Consider the following 21,096-nt stretch of genomic DNA (forward strand, 5'->3'; position numbering starts at 1 on the left):
GGCACTTCAGTCCGGAACCATGCTGCTGCTACGGTCGCAGGTTCGAATCCTGCCTCAGGCAGGGATGTCCTTAGGATAGTTAGGTTTAAGTACTTCTAAGTCTGGGGGACTGATGACCTCAGATGTTAAGTCCCATAGTGCTTAGAGCCATTTGAACCATTTTGCAAAATAAAAAGCTTCTGTACAACTGCAAACTAGACATACCATTTTCAGGGTGCAGTTCACATCTATTGAAAGCACAACAGTGACCTTTACTTTTAGTAGATAAGACACCTACTGGGGTAAGTGACTTGATGAATGCACACAAGAAGTTGTCATTTATTCCATATGTGGCTGCCATGCAGAATCATATTTTGTATTAGTTTGTCCTTACTCTTCCAAAAGGTTAAACCTTGTCTCTGCAGCCACAGCTTCCTCTCTTCAGCAGTTGTTTTCATCTCCATGTGTGAAGAAAATCCCATTCATTGATCATATTGTTTAAGTAGGATGTTCTCAGTCATCCCCTTGTTTTCTTACCTATGATCTTGCCTTCAGAAATGTTTTTTAAAAGATTATCATCTCCAGTTAAGTGTCCAGTGTATTTTGCTTTGCTCTGGCCTATAACTTTCAGTGGTTCCTTCTTCTCTCCTATTTCCTTTAATTTTTCTGTCAATGCAGCTAGTTCTTGTACTTCTCCTCCAGAACCACATTTCAGCAGGTTTGAGGTGAGCTTCCTTTGGCTTTTCTAATGTACAGATTTTGCATCTGTGTGTCAGAACACTCCACACAAAGGTCTTTACAAATATTTTCTTAATGTGGGAGCTGATATGTTTATTCAGTTGCAGCTTCTTCTTATTTTGGAAGGAGCTCTTCACCTGTGCTATTCTTTTCTTGAATGCCTTGAAATATTGATTGTTTTCTTGCAAAATGCTACTGAGATAGTGAATTTCAGTTCCTTTCTTGAGTTGCTCATTGCCTGTTCTTGCGTCAGTCCTGCCTCCACCTCCTTTCTTGTTTGTAGCCATAACTTTTGTCTTCTTTGTATTCATTTTTAGCTTTAGTTTTACCATTTCTTGATTTAAGGCCTGAAACATTTTATTTAGTTCCTACTCTGATTTACTATTGTGATGTCGTCAATCTGCAGTGTATATGCATGCAATTAAATTTCCATATCGACATCATGCTCCAAAAACCACCTAACTGTGTGTGACAGGGTGTACGTCTCATGCCACCAACTGACCCCCTCTGCCTTGTTCCACTTGTGAACAGTGTTTGGGAAGAATGACTGTCAGTACGCTTCTGTATTATCTCTAACTTCTCAAATTTTCTTCTCGTGATCATTTCGTGAATTGTATATGAGAGAAACTATTATGTTGTCAGACTCTTCTCGGAAACTACTCTCTCGAAACATGGGTAGTAAATCTTTCCGTGATGCACAACTGCTCTCTTATGGCATCTACCACTGGAGTTGCTGAGCATCTCTGTAATGATCTCACAGTGACTAAATGATTCTGTGACAAAACACTCCGCACTTCATTGGATCTTCTTTCTCTCTTCTGTCAGTCGTACTGGGTAAGGACACAGGGGTAATTTACATTCACTTAAGATTCTTCCTGTGGATGTTAGTCTGGCATCTGCTTTTCTATTGCTGTTTTGTGTGATCATTCCACTTTAAGGTTGCTCTGAATAGTTACTTCTAGATATTTTATGGTAGATTCTGTTTCCAGCAATTTGTCATTAATAGTGTAGTTGTACAGTATTGGATTTCTTTTCCTGTGTGTGTGTGTGTGTGTGTGTGTGTGTGTGTGTGTGTGTGTGTGTGTGTGTGTGTGTGATATGTTACATTTATTTATGTGCAGGGTCAACTGCCAGAGCCTGCATCATTCACCAATCCTTTGCAGGTCATTGTGCAAATTGATACTGTCTTCTGTTGTTGACACTTTCTTATGGACAAGTGTAATACCTGTGAACAATATTAAGGAGCCTCTGACACTTTCTACTGGATCATTTATATACATTGTAAATGTAATGGCCCTATCACATTTCCTTGGAGTATTCCAGAAATTACCTTTTGATTCTTGTCATCTTTTCTTTGTTGTTGTTATTACTTCCTTGATGAACATATTAAGGAAGTAAGGTGATAGAAGGCACCCGTCTCTCACTGCCCTTCTGGTTTTCCTTCTTTCATATCCGGTTCAGTACTCTGACTTTTGTATATACTCAAAATTAATCATCTGTCCTTCCAGTTTGGACATTACTTTAAGGAATGATGATATAATGGTAATCTGTTTATTAAACAATATTTTAATGATACACCATGCTTTCTGATGATGGAATTTGATACTGAAATTAGTAATCATTAGACAAAATAAAAGTGAAGCTATAATAAAAGAAAGTAATATTTTGGATCATGTCAGTCGTTGTTCCAAACAACTGCACGTCAGGAATAGGTTCAAATGGCTCTGAGCACTATGCAACTTAACTTCTGAGGTCATCAGTCGCCTAGAACTTAGAACTAATTAAACCTAACTAACCTAAAGACATCACACACATCCATGCCCGAGGCAGGATTCGAACCTGCAAACGTAGCGGTCACTCGGTTCCAGACTGTAGCGCCTAGAACCGCATGGCCACTCCGGCTGCCTAGGAATAGGTACTAAATTATTTGTCCGCTGATGACCTCACAGCTTAGAACACTAAAAAACAAATGTTAATTGTTTGTTATGTGCCCTGGTAGAGTGTACAACTGTTTACAGTTCACAATTGGTTGTTGGAGCTTGGGCGTTACTCACATAGTGTATTTGGTGCACAGTGCAGAAAAAGGCAGTGTCCAGAAAAGTAAACAAATGTAAAGGCAAAAGTTTCATGACAGGATGTTGTGTCACCATACTTGGAAGACAATTATAGCCAAAGACAGAAATTTAAAGGAACTGGCTCATTTGAGCTGTGGAGACCTAGTCGAGGATTCTCAATAGATAATTGTTAGCACAGTAGAATTTATAAAGAGACAATGTCAGTTCATGTGAGGGAAGGTTGATTGGTAAGTACCTATCAGCTTTCTCATAAAACTCACAATTTGAAGAATACACATCAAGGAAAAGGTAGAAGTCCAACAGTGTCAAATCTAGACAATAATATCGATCATCCAACAGTTTTGCAAAATCCCCAGTTGTACTTACTTTACTTACTTACTTACTAACTTACTCAGATTTGCTGTGTACCATACAAGGAACTGGTTTCCACTAGTTCACTCGATCAGCTGCCAAGTTCTCACCTTCCTCCAAGTTTGTGTCCATGCATTGAAGATTCATTGCAAAAGTTCCAGGTGTTAAAAGGTCTTCCTGTACATCTGTATCAGTCCATTGATTTCCACAACAGTGTTGATTTTGGGATTCTTCCACCTTACATGTGTAGAACATAACCTGCAATCTTCAGTCTTCTTTCAACAATAATTTTGTGCAGGCTGTGTAGACCTCGTATTCTCAGCACTACATCGTTTGTAACTTGGTCGGGTTAACATCTTCAGAATTCATCTCTAGCATTGTTGGTGAAAAATATGGAGACTGTGTGCTGATTTTAATGACATTTTCCAAGTCTCACAAATATAAACAATAAAGGAGTACAGGCAAAGCTTTGTTGACATATTACAGACCTAATTGCCATATGGACTGATTTTCCAGTTCTGCTGGTGATTTCTGCATCTGTGACCTCATTATTACATATAATGCTACCGAGATATGGCAATCTGTCAACATCTTGTAGTATCTTCTATTGCACTGTAATCGGGGAAGAGACGAGTAATTTCCACTTACTTTGCACATTCTGTTTGCCTTATCTCTATTAATTTTCAGCCGTACACAATAGGGCATTTAATGAGAAAGCAGATAAAAATTAACTTGATGCCTTCCAAGGTGACGGTCTCTACTAAGTCTCTACTCCTTCAAGTCTGACTATGTAAGTGTAGACCAGAGATGGTTTAAATTCAGAGAAATAGTATCGACATCAATTAAGAGATATATACCAAATAAATTGAATGGATACCAAATAAATTAAAAGGGTGGTGCACAAAATATGTCAAAACTCAGCTGCAGAAGCAATGAAAAAAAGCATGTCAAAATTTAAAAGAATGCAAAATCTCCAAGATTAGCGATGTTTTACTGAAGCTCGAAACTTAGGGTGGGTTTCAGTGGAAGATGTGTTTAATAATTCCCATAGTGAAACTTCGTTTTGAAATCTGGAAGAAAATCCAAAGAGGTTCTGGTTGAATGTATAGTACACCAATGGCAAGACACAACCAATACCTTCACTGTGCAATAGCTGTGGTAATGTTACTGATGACAGTGCTACTAAAGCAGAGTTACTAAACACGGATTTCTGAAATTTCTTCACCAAAGACAACAAAGTAAATATTGCAGTATTCAAATCAAGAACAACTGCAACTGTGAGTAACTTAGTAGTAGCTCTCCTCAGTGTCATAAACCATTTATGTTTCTTTCAGAGAATGTTGATACAATAGCTCCATTAGAAATCATATATAGCCGCTCATTTGATAAAGATCCATACCTAGAGACTGAAAAGTTGCTCAGGTCACACCAATGCTCAAGAAAGGAAACAGGAGTAATCTACTAAATAACAGACTCATATCACTAAAGTTGATTTGCATTAGGATTTTGGAACATATATTGTGTTTGAATATTTTGAATTATCTCAAAGGTAATGATTCATTGATAAATAGCTAAGATAGATTCAGAAATATCGACCTTTTAAAACACAGCTAGCTCTTTAGTCACACAAAGTAATAAGTGCTGTCGACTGGGGATCTCAAATTGATTCCATATTTGTAGATTTCCAGAAGACTTTTTGAAACAGTTCCTCACAAGCATTTTCTGATCATATTGTGTGCCTATGGAGTATTGTCTGAGTTGTACAACTGGATGTGTGGTTTCCTGTCAGAAAGGTCACAGTTCATAGCTATTGATGGAAAATCGTCAAGTAAAACAGAAGTGATATCTGACATTCCTCAAGGAAGTGTTATAGACCACCTGCTGTTGCCGATCTACATTAACAATTTAAGAGAGAATCTGAGCAGTCCTCTTAGATGATGCTATCATTTACAGTCTCGCAAATCATTTACTGTCTTGTAAAGTGATCAGATGATCAAAATGAACTGCAAAATGATTTAGGCTACCTATCCATATGATGCAAAAAGTGGTAACTGACCTTAAATAATAAAAATTTTTATGTCATCTGCACGAGTAGTAAAAGGCATCTACTAAATTTTGTTTACATGATAATTCACACAGATCTAAAGGCTGTGAAGTCTACTGAATACTTAGGAATTACATTTACAAATAACTTAAATTGGAATGCTCGCATAGATAATGCGGTGGCAAAGCAAACAAAAGACTGTGATTTAATAGTAAAACATTTAGAAGATTAGGATTACTAAAGAGACTATCTACAACTATACTTGTCTGTCCTCTTTTGGAGTATTCTGCATGGTGTGGGATCCTTACCAGATAGGACTGACAGAGGACATCATTTAAAAGTTCAAAGAAAGGCAGCTCATTTTGTATTATTGGGAAACAGGAAAGTGCATGCCACAGATATCACATGTGAATTGGGGTGGCAGTCATTAAAGCAAAAGCATTTTGCTGGAGCAGGTTCTTAAAATTTCAATCATCAACTTTCTCCTCCGAATGTGAAAATATTTTGTTAGAGCCCTCTTACATAGGGATAAATGATCATTGTAATGAAATAAGAGAAATCAGAGCTTGTACGGAAGTATTGAAGTGTTTGTTTTTCCTCAAATGCTGTAGGGGAGTGGAATGGTAGATAAATAGGTTGAGGGTGGTTCTCTGAACCCTCTGCCAGCATTCAATTGTGAATTACAGACTAGTCATGCAGATATAGATAATGTAGATAGGCTTTCAATATTGTGCACCGATTCTCTAATTTTATACATTGCTCAAATACTTTCGTGGCGCTTTGGAGTGACCCCTTTAAAATAAAAATTTACCAGTCTTCTTAATATGTATTTTGGTAATGAGGTTGATAAGAAGTTACAACAATACTTTCTTATTACTCCCCAGTTTTGGGTTTTATTAATGAACAAAATCGCCGCAGTGTTCCATAACAATTACGGGTTGAAGTTTCCTGCTGATGGAACCAATATGATTTTCTGTGTTTCTGAGCATACAGGTTGTGTACGCTGTTTGGAGTCTGGTGTATGCTGAATCAAATGTTTTTATTGTTGTGATCTTCCATCTGAAGATTGGTTTCATGGAGTTGCCCATGCTAGCCTATCCTGTGTGACCCTCTTCACCTCTGCGTAACTACTACAGCGTACAATAACTTGAACTTGTTTACTGCAGTCAGTTTTTGGTCTCCTACAGTTGTTACCCCCATTATATTCACAGATGACCACATATTGTGGAAATTGCATATTGTAATGTAGGATGCAATAATAACGTACGGAAAGTTTCTGTTGAAAATTACGAATTATTTAGGAATAAAGCAGATGGCTCACCAAAAGGCAGAAGCACTGTCTCATTGATAGGCACACAAACAAAAGGTTTGTAGAATGAGATTTTCACTGTGCAGTGGAGTGTGCACTGATATGAAACTTCGTGGCAGATTAAAAGTGTGTTCCGGACTAAGAGTCAAACTTGGGACCTTTGCCTTTTGTGGGCAAGTGATCTACCATCTGAGCTATCCATGCATGACTCACGACCCGTACTCACAGCTTTACTTCCACCAGTACCTCGTCTTCTACCTTCCAAGCTAAAAGGTACGTTGCTTGGCGAGCTTCCAGAATGCACTTTCTTTTTCTAGCTGTAGGGAAAACATGCGCGCGCGTGCACACACACACACACACACACACACACACACACACACACACACACACACACTCACTCACATGCACATGCATGTCTCCTTATGTTGTGGTCGCTCAACTGCCAGCTCTTTACTGGCCCATGGTGAGTGTTCTGGAGTGAGGTGGGGCTTTAGAGTGGGGTAGGATGGGGTGGGTTGAGGCAATGTGAGGGATGGAGAGAGATGGGAGGGGTTTGGAGGGCAGCATTTAGTGGCTCGTGGGAGAGTGGGGAGCCATCTGTGGGCTATCTAGGGGTGCAGGTAGAGGGGTCAGGCGACAGACAGCTGGGCACTCATAGACTAGGGTGTGACGTGAGATAACAGCACACAACTAGCTGATTGGGAAGGGTGGAGAGGGGGGGGGGGGGGGGAGGGGTGGGGCAGGGGCGTGTGTGTGTGTGGGGGGGGGGGGGCAGGGGGGCTGGTAGTTAACTTGGATTTAGGCCAGGAAGCAAAGGATGTGCTGTAAGTATGGCTACGAAAGTTGAGTATTCTTAAATAAGATCAGCTGGTGGCAATGTATTGGAAAGTAACTGGCACACAAAGTGCAATTTTGGCTCCTTTTTCTTTGTGAATTTTAAATAGTCTGCAGAGCAAATTGAATTAGGAGGATCAGGCATTTGTGTGGGTCAAGGAAAGTAAATTGTAGAGCCAGATAAAAGGCGCGCAAGACAGGAGGGGTACTACTGCTCATCACTGCTGTATCGTGCTACTAGTACATGTCAGTGTGAGTGCACCGAGAGTGGTGTTGCCGTACATGCGTCTTTAAATTGGTCACCCACTGATCATTGCAGGCTGGCTGCTGGATTCTGTCTCTGGGAGCCAAGCGTGTGGCGCGGTCGCTGCCATGCCATCTGCTGGTGACTCGCACATATATTAGTGTGGAACAGTGCTGACTGATTCTCTGTGTGATTCTAGTTTGTAATGTGCACATCAGTGTTCTGTGCCTTGTTGAGTCCTTAGAGGCATATTGTTCGGAGGTTATTATTAAAGCCATATTTGTGTGACTTGGATCACACTTCAGTATTACTTGGTTATTACATCACCACAAACATATGGACCGGGAATGTACATGCTTTGACAGTTTGCTACGTCTCTCTCTTCTAGGACTGACATGGTAGCTGCCTTGCATTTCTTAATGACTCTGACCTTGTCAACCACAAACCGAATCTTAGTACAGTCATGATTTCCCTGAAGAGATTACATGACAGCAGAGACTTGTAAAATTGTGTTACTCATTTCTCTAGCCAGTGAAGATTCATTCTGTACCTTCAGATACAGTGTCATGTAGGAGTAGAACAGCAAGAAATACGTAGCTCCTCTAACCGTAATGACAGTTTATCACCTCCCAACACTACATGTGCCAATGTTTCAGTGCATTTTTGAATATGTTTGTTAACAGATTCATCAACACAACAAAAATTTACGATCTCAGTAGCATCTTATTTCTTAACTCATACTTTACTATTCATCAGAATCTTCATCGCTGCTCTTTGATTCGTCAGAGCTCCCTGCCATACTTTGTTTTATTTCATAGTCAGAATTAGGTGAAATACCACCTACCGTATTTACTCAAATCTAAGCTGCACTCAAACCTGAAAAATGAGACTCGAAATAAAGAAAGGAAAAAAAAAAAAAAATTCCCGAATCTAAGCCGCACCTGAAATTTGAGACTCGAAGTTCAAGGGCAGAGAAAAGTTTTAGGCTGCACCTCCAAATCGAAACAAAGTCGGTCCATTGTAATATGAGACACAATTTAGGTCGAATGAATGACGATACAGCTACAGTAGTTTGGTTTGAGTCGTAAGCTTAGCACTTAAGCTTTACCAGGTAGCCTTTGCTATGCGTCAGGCCCTCCGTCCGTATTTATACTGGTACCCTTCCTTTTTCACGTGCTTCGTCTGGTTTGAATCAATTGCTTATTTTGCTTTGATCTGATAAGTGCCGTTTTCCTTGTTATAGGCGTTTATGTCACTCTAAGCTGAAAATACATTACTGTACTGTGTCATGCATTGTTTGTCGCATTCTGATAGTGCGTGTTTGCGGCCTGTCGTCGCTCGCGGCATGTCTTGCTTTTATGCACGCTACCACCGCCTACAATTTAAAAAAAAAAAAAAAAAAAAAAAAAAAAAAAGAGAGGGAAATCATCTCATTAGCGAAACAATGGCAAGAGACTATTTGTTGTTACTTACACTGCTGCTTTCTTTGATAATGATCAACAAGAACCAAATAATAGACTGTGTATGATAGAACATGTTCTGAACGAGAGTTAGGCGAAAATTTATCTCCGTTTGAAAATCTTTGCGGCCGCTTCTTTAGTACATCAAATTCTGCACAGAAATTAGAGTCATCTTAGATTTAAAAATCTAGTCAGTTGCCGTGCTTCAGTTCTGACTGTATCACTATTAGGCATAAGAATAATACGAATATAAACATGACATGATACGTATATTCTTCCACATTTGCTGTTGTCTCACTCTAGTTTCGTAGTTTATTAGGCAGACAGGATTTAAATAAGATAGCAGCAAACACGAAAGAATACGTGGCAACATGTTTATATTCGTATTACTCTTATGATGAAGAGAATACTGCATGTGATTCACATTTCATCAGGTTCCTATAAGCAACCATCTCTTCTCACAGGTAGGAAAAAATTCAGAACGTAGAGTTGGCCATATTGACAAACATCCGAAACAGTCTTGCCAGTCGGATTTTCGTAATACATTGAAGTTCTGCTACATTCGAAGATGAACAATACGGAATTTATATTTACTTCGTTGGATAATGTATGAAAATCGTCTTCCACCTTTTTTTTTTAATTTATTTACTGACGCAGAGGTTTTGGCGCAAGTATTTATCTTTGTGCCTACGAAGCATGCCTGTGTAGCGCTACATATATTCGACGGCAAAAGTTAGTTGTGGCAGCACCTACCGACATTTTTCAGAACTTCCACTTGCTTTGCACTCGATTCTAAGCTGCAGGCGGTTTTTTGGATTACAAAAACCAGAAAAAATGCGGCTTACATTTGAGTAAATACGGTACATCCTCTCCTTTGGATTCAACTTCTTAAGTATTATCTTTCAAGTCAACACCTGCTAATCTGTGAGACCGAAATGATGAGCCATACTACTCTATTTCACTGTGCCTGTTTGTTTCATTTGTATAACATTTTATTCCATCATAGATGCTGCACTTACAGTTTCATATATGCATTGCAGCAGCAGACACAATAAAAGTAGCAATCAGCAGTGCTTAGTTTGTGAATGGGTAAAAAATATGCCGTTGTCCCAGTTCCACATATCCCCAAAATTTGATTCTGCCAAATTCTGTACTCTCTGAAATCGAATGTTTAATCCAAAGATGAAAGTGAACAAGTTTGATGCAGTATTGCTAATATTGTTTATTACTCATCTTGCTGGATGAAGTGCATACTGTGTCCTTTCTGAAAGGTTTGCAGAAGTAATGCACATACCAGTTTTCTAAAAACTTACATTGAGATTGTGCTCTCCTTCCTCTTGTACAAATTAGTAGAGCCCTTCGGATTACTCCACAATATGCCTCTTGGCAAGGTGGTAACGACAGTATTATGAAAAGGATAGATTGGCACTCACTGTATAGTGTAGATGTTGTGTTGCAGGCAGGGGGGAAAAAAAAAAAAAAATACACCACCCATTAAACACGTAAGCTTTTGGTGCAAACCTCCCCCCCCCCCCCCCCCCTTCCCACACACACACGCACACACACACACACACACACACACACACACACACACACACACACACACACACACACTCACACACACACACACATGCGCGCAAATGCAGATCACACATACATGACCACGGTCTCTGGCTGCTAGGGCCAGACTGGGAGCAACTGCGCATCATGGGAGAAACAACAGTCATATGTGTGTGTGTGTGTGTGTGTGTGTGTTTTGTCCACTTACGAAGAAGACTTTCTGATCGAATGCTTACGTGTTTAGTAGTCTTTTTGTTGTGCTTGTCTGTGACCTAACATTTCCTGTGTACAGTGAATAGCAATGTATCTTTTTTATAATATGGTCATTATTCCAGCCTAGATTTTCTATTGTTTGTTTCCTTTTAAGACCTTATAGAGACAGTTACTGACAATTTCTTTTTTCTTATTGGAGAAAAGTAAAACCATATGGGGGCAGACGTAGATTGTGAATGAATATGGAATAGAGTATTTTTATTCTCCCTGTATGCAGTGTCAATATCGTCACCTCACACACTTCATTTCTGGCAGCACCTCCTCCTCAACACATGACTGTCCCCCACCACCTCACCATAGTCTTCAAGTTACATCCTATAGCACTTCTGGGTGGACAAATAGATGAAGGATGTAGTTTAAAACAGTATACCTAAACTTAAAAGCCGAACTGCCCTTTTATAGAGACTGCCATCATTATTTAAACATACTAAACAACATCAAAACAGTCAAAAGAAATTGTTTTTCAAAAGAGCAGAAAATTGTAGTGAAATTCATGAAAGGATTGCTTTAAATTGTTATATCTTAAATCTGTCAGCATTTCCCAAGATTTTCTGGCTTAATTAAGACTAGGTCATGCCACCACAGTGGTCAAACAGTGGACTTGCCTTCGAGAGGACAACGGACCCGAGTCCCATCGGGCCACCAAAATTTGGGTTTTCCTTGATTTCCCTAAATGATTTAAGACAAATTCTGGGATGGTTCCTTTGAAAAAGATGACATTCAGCTGAGGAAGCTACACAGTGCTGGTGGAAGCACGAGTATTTCAGAGCACACCATCCATTGCACATTGTTAAACATAGGGCTCTGCTGCAGACAACCCCTGTATGTTCCCATGTTGACAACACAGTTGAATTACAATTTCTGTGGCTCAGGAGCATTGAGATTGGGCAGTGAATCAATAGAAATGTGTCATCTGGTTGAATCATTCGAGTTTCGCATTACACCTGCGTGACGGTTTTGTGCACATACACTGTCAACAGAGTGAATTGGTGCTTGAAAGGTGCACTTTGCTACAGACTTAGGCCAGTGGGAGCAATATTATGCTATGGAGGACATTCACCTGGTCTTCTATGGGTCCTGTGGTAGTAACTGAAGGCTCCATAACAGCTTTGTTCTGTGTGAACATTATTGTGCACTGTCCGCACCCTGTCCCTAATGAAGGTGACATGTTTCAACAATATGACTTTCAGTGTCACGAGGCCAGAATCAAATTCACCCCTTCTGAATCTGATGGAATACATCTGCAATGCTATCAGATACCAGTTCTGCACCCAGAAACCACTGATCTGCAATTTATGGGAATTACATGACCTGTGCTTAGACATGCGGTGCTGCATAATGCTGGGAACATACCTCACATAATGCTGGGAACATACCTGAAATTTGTTGAACTTGTCCCACACAAAATCACTGCTGTATTGTGTTCCAACAGTGGACAAACACATTATCAAACAGGAGGTCATAGTGTTTTGTCTCATCAGTTTATATATTCAATGCTTGAATGAAAGGTGTGCTCTTTTCCTTTTTTCTGCCATTGCGTGTATGTGTAAAGCAGGATGTTCTACCATTTGGGCTTGTTTATATGATGGCTGTCAGTATTACCACCTGCACAGATACTAAATGCTCCTTTTGTGAAGACCTTTTATCTTGAGAACACTTTCAACTTTGTTTCACAAATGGCAGCACAGTTTCATGTAATAGTTAAAATAATACCTTCAGCAAAAGATGTGTGCGTTGGAGTGGGGAAAAAGATTGGAGATGTATGTAGTTTAATTTTCATAAATTGTTAAGAAGGTTAACAGCTTGGCATGCTAAGATAAATTCAGACATTCTCTAAAAAGAGAGAAAAAGATTAATTTAACAGAATCAGTGAGGTATACAAATATAACAACAGACTTGTAGAACCATTATTTTGTAGGTTAGATTAGATTAGATTCAGCTTTTGTTCCAAGACCCAAAACATGAGACGATTCTCATGGGTGAGTAACATGCCAGAAAGTATAACATAAAAAATATAAAACATTTGAATACCCTGATCATTTGTCAGGAGATTGTCAAACTAGGTGAATACAATACAAACTGGAACAGCTAATATTTTCAGAATTGATACGCTGTCAGACTGAAACATCGTTATGCACTATTAATAAATTTATCAAACAAAAAGTACATAATCTTGACTGTTATGGCAAAGTGCTCTCAGAACTGAAATCTAACAGACATTCTTATTTAAGCTGGCCTAACAGCCACTGTTAAGATATTCATCTATAGAGTAGGATGAGTTATCTATCAAAAAGTCTTTCAAACTCTGTTTAAACCATGCTTTATCTGATACCAAGTTTTTAATGGTGTCTTTCTTCCACAGATAAATTGTGTTGTAATGCGAGGTTTTAATGAAAATGAAGTGTGCAGTTTTGTGGAGTTAACAAAAGAGAAAAATGTTGATGTAAGATTTATCGAGTACATGCCTTTCAGCGGCAACAAATGGAATGATGGGAAGATGGTCTCATTTTGTGAAATGCTCCAAATAATTAGAAAGCAGTGGCCTAATTTTGATCCTCTTCCCAATGGGCCCAATGATACCTCAAAGGTACGTGCAGTATTACGTATGAACATACATTGAAAATAATTTAATGTTTATGACTTACTACCAATCACAAGAATACTTCACATCTGCTGGTGGTATGAGAGATGGACTGGTTTAGTTACATATTTCTCATCCCATTCAGTAAGTCTGTCCTGGCCTGGGTTTCTCTGCAGCTTTTCTGCAACTCTCCCCATTTCCTAAACCTTGACAATCCTTTTCTTTCTTCCCTTTTCCTTCCCCTTATTGTTTCTGCCAGAAGAAGAAGCCACTGGCTCCGAAAGCTTACACATTTCCATAACTTTAAGGGAAGTTAGAAGGGGAAAACATTCTTTTTCACTTTTTCGGGTTTTTAGCTGATTATAAAATTTGCCATTTTCCAAATAAAATGATATGTATATTACTTATAAACTTGCGTGAGAAGTATTTTATTTTATTTTCTAAAATATAATCTACACCAGTTGAAAATGTTAAAATTTTTACATGCATTACTTCAAGACCTAATAAAATCGGTAATTTTTTATATACAGGGTAGTCCATTGATCGTGACCGGGCCAAATATCTCACGAAATAAGTGTCAAACGAAAAAACTACAAAGAACGAAATTTGTCTAGCTCGAAGGGGGAAACCAGCTGGCGCAATGGTTGGCCTGCTATAAGGCGCTGCCATAGCTCAAACTGATATCAACTGTGTTTTTTAAAATAGGAACCCCATTTTTTATTACATATTCGTGTAATACATAAAGAAATATGAATGTTTTAGTTGGACCACTTTTTTCAGTTTGTGATAGATGGCACTGTAAAAGTCACAAACATATGTCTCATAATTTTAGACGAACAGTTGGTAACAGGTAGGTTTTTTAAATTAAAATACAGAACCTAGGTACATTTGAACATTTTATTTCGGTTGTTCCAATGTGATACATGTACCTTTGTGAACTTATCATTTCTGAGAACGCATGCTGTTACGGCGTGATTACCTGTGAATACCACATTAATGCAATAAATGATCAAAATGATGTCTGTCAACCTCAATGCCTTTGGCAATACGTGTAATGACATTCCTCTCAACACTGAGTAGTTTGCCTTCCGTAATGTTCGCACATGCATTGATAATGTACTGACGCATGTTGTCAGGCATTGTCGGTGGATCACGATAGCAAATATCCTTCAACTTTCCCCACAGAAAGAAATCCGGGGACGTCAGATCCGGTGAACGTGCGGGCCATGGTATGGTGCTTTGATGACCAATCCACCTGTCATGAAATGTGCTATTCAATACTGCTTCAACCGCACGCAAACTATGTGCCGGACATCCATCATGTTGGAAGTACATCGCCATTCTGTCATGCAGTGAAACATCTTGTAGTAACATTGGTAGAACATTACGCAGGAAATCAGCATACATTGCACCATTTAGATTGCCATGGATAAAATGGGGGCCAATTAACCTTCCTCCCTTAATGCCACACCATACATTAACTTGCCAAGGTCGCTGCTGTTCCACTTGTCGCTGCCATCGTAGATTTTCCGTTGTCCAATAGTGCATATTATGGCGGTTTAGGTTACCGCTGTTGGTGAATGATGCTTCATCGCTAAATAGAACACATGCAAAAAATCTTTCATCGTCTCGTAATTTCTCTTGTGCCCAGTGGCAGAACTGTTCATGACATTCAAAGTCATTGGCATGCAATTCCTGGTGCATTGAAATATGGTACGGGAGCAATCAATGTTGATGTAGCATTCTCAACACCGACGTTTTTGAGATTCCCAATTCTCGCGCAATTTGTCTGCTACTGATGTGTGGATTAGCTGCCCCAGCAGCTGAAACACCTACTAGGGCATCATCATTTGTTGCAGGTCATGGTTGATGTTTCACATGTGACTGGACACTTCCTGTTTCCTTAAATAATGTAACTATCCGGCGAATGGTCCCGACACTTCAATGATGTTGTCCAGGATACCGAGCAGCATACATAGCACACGCCCCTTGGGCATTTTGATCACAATAGCCATACATCAACACGATACCGACCTTTTCCGCAATTGGTAAATGGTCCATTTTAACACGGGTAATGTATCACGAAGCAAATACCGTCCGCACTGGCGGAAAGTTATGTGATACTACATACTTATATGTTTGTGACTATTACAGCAGCTGGCCAAAGTGGCCGAGCGGTGCTAGGCGCTACAGTCTGGAAACGCACGACCGCTACGGTCGCAGGTTCGAATCCTGCCTTGGGCATGGATGTGTGTAATGTCCTTAGGTTAGTTGGGTTTAAGTAGTTTTAAGTTCTAGGGGACTGATGACCTCAGAAGTTAAGTCCCATAGTGCTCAGAGCCATTTGAACCATTTTTGACTATTACAGCTTCATCTATCCCAAAGTGAAAAAGTGGTCCAGCTAAAACATTCACATTTCTTTACGTACTACATGAATATTTAATAAAAAATGGGGGCTCCTATTTTTAAAAAAATGCAGTTGATATGAGTTTGACCTATGGCAGTGCCATTTAGCAGGCCAACCATAGCGCCATCTGGTTTCTCCCTTCAAGCTAGACGAATTTCGTTCTTTGTAGTTTTTTCATTTCATGCTTATTTCGTGAGATATTTGGCCCGGTCACTATCAATGGACTACCCTGTAGAAAGCTGTGGATTGCTGTGTTATAAAGGTTAAATTATGTGTTTGCATTGGTAGCACTGTCAAAAATAGTATCGTATCTTTTCATAGTATAAACATGCTTTGTATATCAAAGTGCTAACGTTTTTCCAAGGAGAAGTGATGAATAGACTGGTAAATCTCTCAAAAAGTATGACTCCAAAATGAAGTGTTTTTAAGAAATGTGGGTTTCATGGTAATAAATTTTTGAATAAAGAGAAACATTGTGTTCAGCATGTGGTGTGTGAAGTTGCAGACAATGAAATACTGGCAAACTCATGAGTATCTAGCGAAACACCCATTAGTGCTTCGAAGATTAAAATAAAACATAGTGATAACACAGTTATCTCAAAACAAAACTCATGTAAACGGTAGGTTAGGTTATATTCTGATACATTTACACATCCTAACAGGGGTGTTATGTGAATGTGTGTGCTGTATGTATGTGGAGGGCCAGTTAGTTTACATGAAGACATTGAGGTATCAAATGGACTAGCCAGGAAACTTACCATTAATTCTGCCATTTGTAAATACACTCATTCATTTTGGAATTCTGATAAGTGTAAAGATAATTATTTTGACATAAATGTTAGGTGGTTTTATGGATTGAGAGCTATTGGCAAAGGACACACTGCAGCAGAAACAATGTGTGTCGTGATGTATATGCCACGCCCACTTTGTAAAATGGACAAGTATGCAGGATTTATTGGAGCTGCTGTGAAATCCACTGCATGTGAGTCAATTAAGGGTGCTACAAATGAAGCTGCTGAAATAATCGATGGTATGATTGTCATATCAGTAGCTTTTGGGGCACTTGGTAGAAGCGCAGCTGCAGTTCTAAGAATTCTGTTGCTACAGTGACCAGTGTTGATACTGGAAAGCTAATAGATTTCCAGATTTTAACCAAACATTGTTATAAGTATAAATCAGGGAATGAAGAAGGGCATATCTGTGACAGAAATTATGAAGGACAACTAGTCGTACGGAGGCCTGTGCAGCTGTTGAAATTTATAATCGATCTGTAAACTAAAGGGGAGTGTGTTACACTAAGTTCTTAGGTTATGCAGACTCAAATGCATATAACAGTGTAGTAGCCACTCAGCCTTATGGTGAGAAGCTTATCACAGAACTGGAATGTGTTGCTCATGTCCAGAAGAGGATGGATACCAGATTGAGGAAGTTGAAACAAAGTTTGAGAGACAAGAAACTTTCAGGTGGTAAGACCATAAGAAGCAGGCTGACAGACAACATGATTGATGAACTACAACAGTATTATGAGATTGCCATTAGAAATAATACTGAGGATTTGTTGAAAATGAAGCAGGCAGTATGGGCTACCTTCTTCCAGAGACTGTCAGCTGATGATAAACCAGTACACCATCTTTGCCCTCCTAGATCTGGTTCATGGTGCAATTACCGCAATGCCCAGTACTCAAACAGGTCATACAGCCATAAACATTCTATCCCAGCAGCAGTTGTGGATATCATAAAACCTGTTTACAGAGACCTGGCAATCCTGAATTATTGAGGAAGTGTCTGCATTGTCAGACTCAAAATCCCAGTGAGTCGTTCAATAATCTTATTGTGTCAGTGTCGTTGTAACTGCCATCTGCGTCACGTCTGCTGTGCAGCGAGCTATGCTAATTGAAGTATTAACTCTATTTTTCTTACTTGTCACTTCCTTTTCCGTGTGTTTTTGCTTTTAGGAAGCTTTAATTGTTGGGTGCTAGTAATAGTGTTCCATAGATTTCGTGTTTGTTTTGAATACAGTCAGAGAGAGTCCGTTTAGTCAGCCATAGTGCCAGTAGTGCTAGTGTTTGTTTTCAATACAGTCCAGAGACAGGTAGTGCTATTTTCATTGTTTTCCACAGGAAGTGTCTAGTAACCACAGTTTAGTCAACTATCAGCCACCTTTAGTGAATTAGCAGTCTAGTTATAAGTTGATTAACTCTCTACAGTAAATTGATTTCTTATGATGGATAGGATGTGTGACTGCTGTGTACGGACACAGGAGGAGCTGGCCACTGTTCGCAAACAGCTGAATGTGTTGAAGCCGCGGTTAGCCATCTTCAGGCTGCTGCCTCAGAGTGTAGCGGCAGTGGGGAGTCTGGTGCGTTGCATGGTACACCCCAGGTGTTACATTACATGCTTCACCCACTGACCCTGCTGTCAAGACATCTTTGCGGCTACCGGGCACGGTTGGGCCACCCTCTTCCCAAGGGGAGTGGCGGGTTCAGCGGCATTCGCGGTGCATGAGGCGGAGGGTCAGTGTGGAGGCTGGCCGTGTGGCATAGCCCGTTCTGCCTGTGAGTGGACATGTGGCCACTCAGGTCCGAGCAGGCACATGGGGGGAGGGGTATATTAGTTATTGGGAGCTCCAACGTTAGGCGGGTGATGGAGCCCCTTAGGGAAATAGCGGAAAGGTCAGGGAAGAAGGTCAGTGTTCACTCTGTCTGCTTGCCGGGGGTCTCATCTGAGATGTGGAGGAGGCCGTGCTGGCAGTGATAGAGAGCACTGGGTGCACCCGACTGCAAACTGTTGCTCATGTCGGCACCAATGACTCCTGCCGTATGGGTTCAGAGGTCATCCTCAGTTCGTACAGGCAGTTAGCGGAGTTGGTGTAGGCGGAACGCCTCGCGGGGTGGAATCTGAGCTAGCTACTTGTTGTATCGTTCCCAGAACTGATAGTGGTCCTCTGGTTTGGAGCCGAGTGGAAGGCTTAAACCAGGGGCTCAGACGATTCTGCGGAGATCTGGGGTGCAAATTTCTCGACCTCCGCTATCGGGTGCAGAAATGTAGGGTCCCCCTGAATAGGTCACGCGTGCACTACATGCAGGAAGCGGCTACAAGGGTAGCGGAGTATGTGTGGAGTGCACATGTGGGTTTTTTAAGTTAGAGAACTCCCTCCCTAGGCCCGACAAGACACCTCCTGAGATGCGGCAAGGTAGGAGTAGACAAAATGCAGCAGGGAATAACAATATTAATGTGCTAATAGTAAACTGCAGGAGCGTCTATAGAAAGGTCCCAGAACTGCTCTCGTTAATAAATGGTCACAATGCCCACATAGTACTAGGGACAGAAAGTAGGCTGAAACCAGATGTAAACAGTAATGAAATTCTATACTCAGATTGGAATGTATACCGCAGAGACAGGCTGGACAGTGAAGGGGGAGGCATGTTTAATGCGATAAGAAGTGCAATAGTATCGAAGGAAATTGATGGAGATCCGAAATGTGAAATAATTTGGGTGAAGGTCACGGTTAAAGCAGGCTCAGACATGGTAATTGGATGTCTCTATAGGCCCCCTGGCTCAGCAGCTGTTGTGGCTGAGCACCTGAAGGATAATTTGGAAAATATTTCGAGTAGATTTGCCCACCATGTTATAGTTCTGGGTGGAGATTTTAATTTGCCGGATATAGACTGGGAGACTCAAACTTTCATAATGGGTGGCAGGGACAAAGAATCCAGTGAAATTTTTTAAGAGCTTTATCTGAAAACTACCTTGAGCAGTTAAACAGAGAACTGACTCGTGGCGATAACGTATTAGACCTTCTAGTGACAAACAGACCCGAACTATTTGAAACAATTAACGCAGAACAGGGAATCAGCGATCATAAAGCGGTTACTGCAGCAATGATTTCAGCCGTAAATAGAAATATTAAAAAAAGGTACGAAGATTTTTCTGGTTAGCAAAAGTGACAAAAATCAGATATCAGAGTACCTAACGCCTCAACACAAAAGTTTTGTTTTAAGTACAGATAGTGTTGAGGATCAGTGGACAAAGTTCAAAACCATCGTACAATATGCGTTAGATGAGTATGTGCCAAGCAAGATCGTAAGAGATGGAAAAGAGCCAGCGTGGTACAACAACCGAGTTAGAAAACTGCTGTGGAAGCAAAGGGAACTTCACAGCAAACATAAACGTAGCCAACACCTTGCAGACAAACAAAAATTACGTGAAGTGAAATGTAATGTGAGGAGGGCCATGCGAGAGGCGTTAAATGAATTCGAAAGTAAAGTTCTATGTACTGACTTGGCAGAAAATCCTAAGAAATTTTGCTCTTATGTCAAAGCGGTAGGTGGATCAAAACAAAATGTCCAGACACTCTGTGACCAAAAAGGTACTGAAACAGAGGCTGATGGACTGAAGGCCGAAATACTAAATGTCTTTTTCCAAAGCTGTTTCACAGAGGAAGATTGCACTGTAGTTCCTTCTCTAGATTGTCGCACAGATGACAAAATGGTAGATATTGAAATAGATGACAGAGGGATAGAGAAACAATTAAAATCACTCAAAAGAGGGAAGGCCGCTGACCTGATGGGATACCAGTTCAATTTTACACAGAGTATGCGAAGGAACTTACCCCCCTTCTTGCAGCAGTGTACCGTAGGTCTCTACAAGAGCGTAGCGTTCCAAAGAATTGGAAAAGGGCACAGGTCATCCCCGTTTTCAAGAAGGGACGTCGAACAGATGTGCAGAACTATAGACCTATATCTCTAATGTCGATCAGTTGTAGAATTTTAGAACATGTATTATGTTCGAGTATTATGATTTTTCTGTAAACTAGAAATCTACTCTGTAGGAATCAGCATGGGTTTTGAAAAAGACGATCGTGTGAAACCCAGCTCGCACTATTCGTCCACGAGACTCAGAGGGCCATAGACACGGGTTCCCAGGTAGATGCTGTGTTTCTTGACTTCCGCAAGGTGTTCGATACAGTTCCCCGCAATCATTTAATGGACAAAGTGAGAGCATATGGGCTATCAGACCAATTATGTGATTGGATTGAAGAGTTGCTAGATAACAGAACGCAGCCTGTCATTCTCAATGGAGAGAAGTCTTCCGAAGTAAGAGTGATTTCAGGTGTGCTGCAGGGGAGTGTCGTAGGACCGTTGCTATTCACAATACACATAAATGACCTTGTGAATGACATCAGAAGTTCACTGAGGCTTTTTGCGGATGATGCTGTGGTATATCGAGAGGTTGCAACAA

This window comes from Schistocerca americana, chromosome 7, assembly GCF_021461395.2.
Source record: "Schistocerca americana isolate TAMUIC-IGC-003095 chromosome 7, iqSchAmer2.1, whole genome shotgun sequence".
Taxonomy (NCBI): Eukaryota; Metazoa; Arthropoda; class Insecta; order Orthoptera; family Acrididae; genus Schistocerca; species Schistocerca americana.